This window comes from Epinephelus moara, chromosome 17 (assembly GCF_006386435.1).
Source record: "Epinephelus moara isolate mb chromosome 17, YSFRI_EMoa_1.0, whole genome shotgun sequence".
In the NCBI taxonomy this organism is placed as follows: Eukaryota; Metazoa; Chordata; class Actinopteri; order Perciformes; family Serranidae; genus Epinephelus; species Epinephelus moara.
Genome location: NC_065522.1, coordinates 30862410 through 30865555, shown reverse-complemented (window position 1 = coordinate 30865555; position 3146 = coordinate 30862410). Strand labels below are relative to the sequence as shown.

Here is a 3146-nt window from a genome sequence, read left to right as displayed (position 1 = left end):
TAACTGAACATTTGGCACACCGAGCAAGAAAGAGCAGAAGGAGAAGCCATCGCTAACTGTAAAGCTAATGTAGCTACCAAGGCTAGTAACGTGCAAACAACAGCTAAGAGATTAGCGAGAAAGTCGTAGAAAGGAGGAGAGCTATAAGTGCTTAAACAGAACCTCTGTGGGTTAAGACTTGAAGTAGACGTTAAAGCAATTGAAGTGAGAAAGCAGGCTAGCAGAATTCACCAGAGCAGTACAGAGAAACACCGGAAATGACACAACTCGCTTACCGCAATACGTCAGCACGTCAGCAGGAGAGGTTTCTCTCCTGTGTGGACTGTCACGTGACTAACTAAGTTTTCTTTGAGCAGGAATCTCTTCCCACTTCTTATGTGTTTCTGCAGATCTCCATGACTACAAAAACTCTTCCCACACTCAGAGCAGCCAAATGGTGTTTCTCTTGTATGAGTTCTCATGTGTACATTGAAACCATTTAGCTGCTCTGAGTGTGGGAAAAGATTTTCTCAAACAGGTCATCTGACGAGACACATGAGCATTCACGCCGGAGAAAAACCATATTGCTGCTCTGAGTGTGGAAAAAGATTTTCTCATTCAGGTGCTCTGAAGACACACATGACAATTCATACAGGAGAAAAACCATTGAGCTGCTCTGAGTGTGGGAAAAGGTTTTCTCAAAGAAATGGTTTGTCATCAGTCTCAGGTTCAGAAGACTCTCCAGTCTTGTCATCAGTCTCAGGTTGTAAATGTGTATCTGGATCTGAGTTCCTGGCTGGTTCTGGTCCTCCACAGTCCTCTCCATCAGCTCCAGTTTCCATCTGTTCAGTGTGTCTTTGATGAAGCTGTGAGGGCTGAGGTTTCTCTTCATCATCTTCACTCTTCACAGGGACAGGAGTGAATGTGAACTCCTGTTCCTCTTTCATGTGTGGAGGCTCTGGGTCCTCCTGGCCCACACTGGAGCTCCACTCCTGCTGCTCAGGGGGAACCTCTTCTTTAACCACCAACAGCTGCTGGACGTCTGCAGGAAACAGGAAACACACAGATGTTACAGAGAAATGTTGTTGTTCATTCACATCACAGCTCAAAAATTCCTTACTGAACTTCTACAGATCTCTGAGCATCAAACAGCTTCACAGTGTTCACTCAGCTGTGTCAGAGTGAGTGAGTTTGAGCTAAGCTTTCATTTTCGCAGCAATCATTAACATCCATTGAGACTCTTGTCATGTTTGGATGCTCCAGTGCAGCTCTTCATTTGTTCACGCTTATGTGAATTATGTGAGAATGACTGTCCATGGGATGCCAGAGTTTGCAGTGACTCAAGTTTGACAGTTTGCCCATCGAGATCTGTTTCCTCTAACACTGTCCCAGCCCAAACAGCAAACAAAGCATGCATTAACAGGAAGCTACCCCCCCGGGTGCTGTGCTCAAACCACTTTTGTATTTGTATATTTGTATAGTATAGTATAATTCTTTTGTTCTACAGAAACCAGATAAAAACAATTTAATTTTGGTGTTGAGGGACCTGTTTTATGGGTTTTATGGTTTCTTTGTGGGGTTTGACTGAGTAAAAGAAAAATATTTGTTTCATGTGTCAAACCGCAACAAAAGCTATAGACCTATTTTGCTTGTTGAAGACAAGAAGAAGATATTGACTTGGTTTACATTTTGTGCTGCTGAACCACTGATAAGCTTTTTGGATACTATTTAAATAAAAAAACAAACCTTATGGGACAACTTGGATGCATTCTTTTTTTTCTTTCTTAATGCTTTGCAAAGTATCGTATCGGACTCGGTTTCAAAATAAAGGACTCGTATCAGATCGGATGAAAAAAAATGTGATCGGGTCATCCCTACAGAGAAGCTAACGACAACAGAGACGCTAACGACACAGGGCGTAAAATTAACACCCGCAGAGCGCTACCCAGTTGTCAGTGAGACGGTGTGATTCCCGGGGTGGTGCGAGGGGACATCATGGGACATCTTAGAAAGCATTGTCTGAACATCCTGAGTGAACTTTTTACCCCCGTTTTGGCACCCGGATGTCTGGAGGGAGCATCTTTCATGACCAGAGTAAGCTCGGGGGCAGGGTTATAAACATTTGACCCTCCTTGTGGCCTTCTGATTGTCTATTTATTTGTAGTCCAGAATGTGGAGAGTTTAGAAAGGCTGTGTTGTTCCTACAATAGCAAGATTTATAAGGATATGCGGCCCATTGGTGTTATTTCATGAGAGGGGTTTCAGGACTTCATGATGGAGCTGGAGCCACGATATAAAATTCCCAGTCGCACAACAATCTCAGCACACATAGTGCAGCTGTATGACACCACACAGGAAAACATAAAGGCTATGTTAAAGGACAAAACACTCGCTCTTACAACAGACGGGTGGACATCCCTGGCCACACGTTTATGTGACAGTCACAGCTCACTATATATCACACTCATGGGAACTTGAAAATTATGTTTTGTGCACTGAGGAGCTAAGAAGAAGCCACACAGCTGTACATGTTGCAGAGAGCATCAGCAGCACACTGAATGAGTTTGACATCTCCCGTGAAGCGGTTGTAGCGCTCGCCACCAATAATGCTCTGAACAACATTAACGCCGTACGTAATTTAGGGCTTATTAATGTACCCTGTTTGGCACACACGTTAAACCTGGCCGTGCACAAGGGGCTTGAGGTGAAAGCTGTTGACACTGCTCTCTCCAGACTAAAGCAAAGTGCAGCCCATTTTGGGAGGTCTCCATCCCACACCTGCCTGCTGGAGGAAAAGCAGGTGCTCCTCGGATTGAAAAAAGACAGACCGATAAATGACTGAATCATCAGATGGAATACCATCTATGACATGATATGCCGTGCATCTGAACATCTCATTTGGAACTCAGCACTTCTGAGTGCTCCATGGTTGAGCAACTAAAAGACACACTGAAACCGTTCAAAGTGGCAACTCAGGCCCTCTACACCGATGCCTTCCCCACAGCATCAGCTGTCCTCCCCCTGCAGCATGTCATGATATCTCAGCTGAGCACTCCTGATGCATCGCATAAACCAGCCATCAAAGAAGTGAGAGGTATTTGACTTTTATTCTTTATTAAATATGAAGTTCATAATACCCTCTACATTGCAACAATACGTATTTTTCA

At 44.1% G+C, this 3146-nt stretch overlaps 1 protein-coding gene, 1 long non-coding RNA gene and 1 pseudogene across 4 annotated transcripts in view; 1 reads left to right on the top strand and 2 right to left on the bottom strand.

Moving 5' to 3' along the window:
* LOC126404276 (gastrula zinc finger protein XlCGF57.1-like) overlaps positions 1-3146 on the bottom strand; it is a 236338-nt gene that overhangs the window by 58176 nt on the left and 175016 nt on the right. The window lies entirely within an intron of this gene.
* Positions 1-3146, bottom strand: part of LOC126404292 (oocyte zinc finger protein XlCOF6-like) — an 89066-nt pseudogene that overhangs the window by 19092 nt on the left and 66828 nt on the right.
* Positions 1-3146, top strand: part of LOC126404398 (uncharacterized) — a 32073-nt gene that overhangs the window by 1334 nt on the left and 27593 nt on the right. The gene's annotated exons all lie outside the window — the stretch shown is intronic.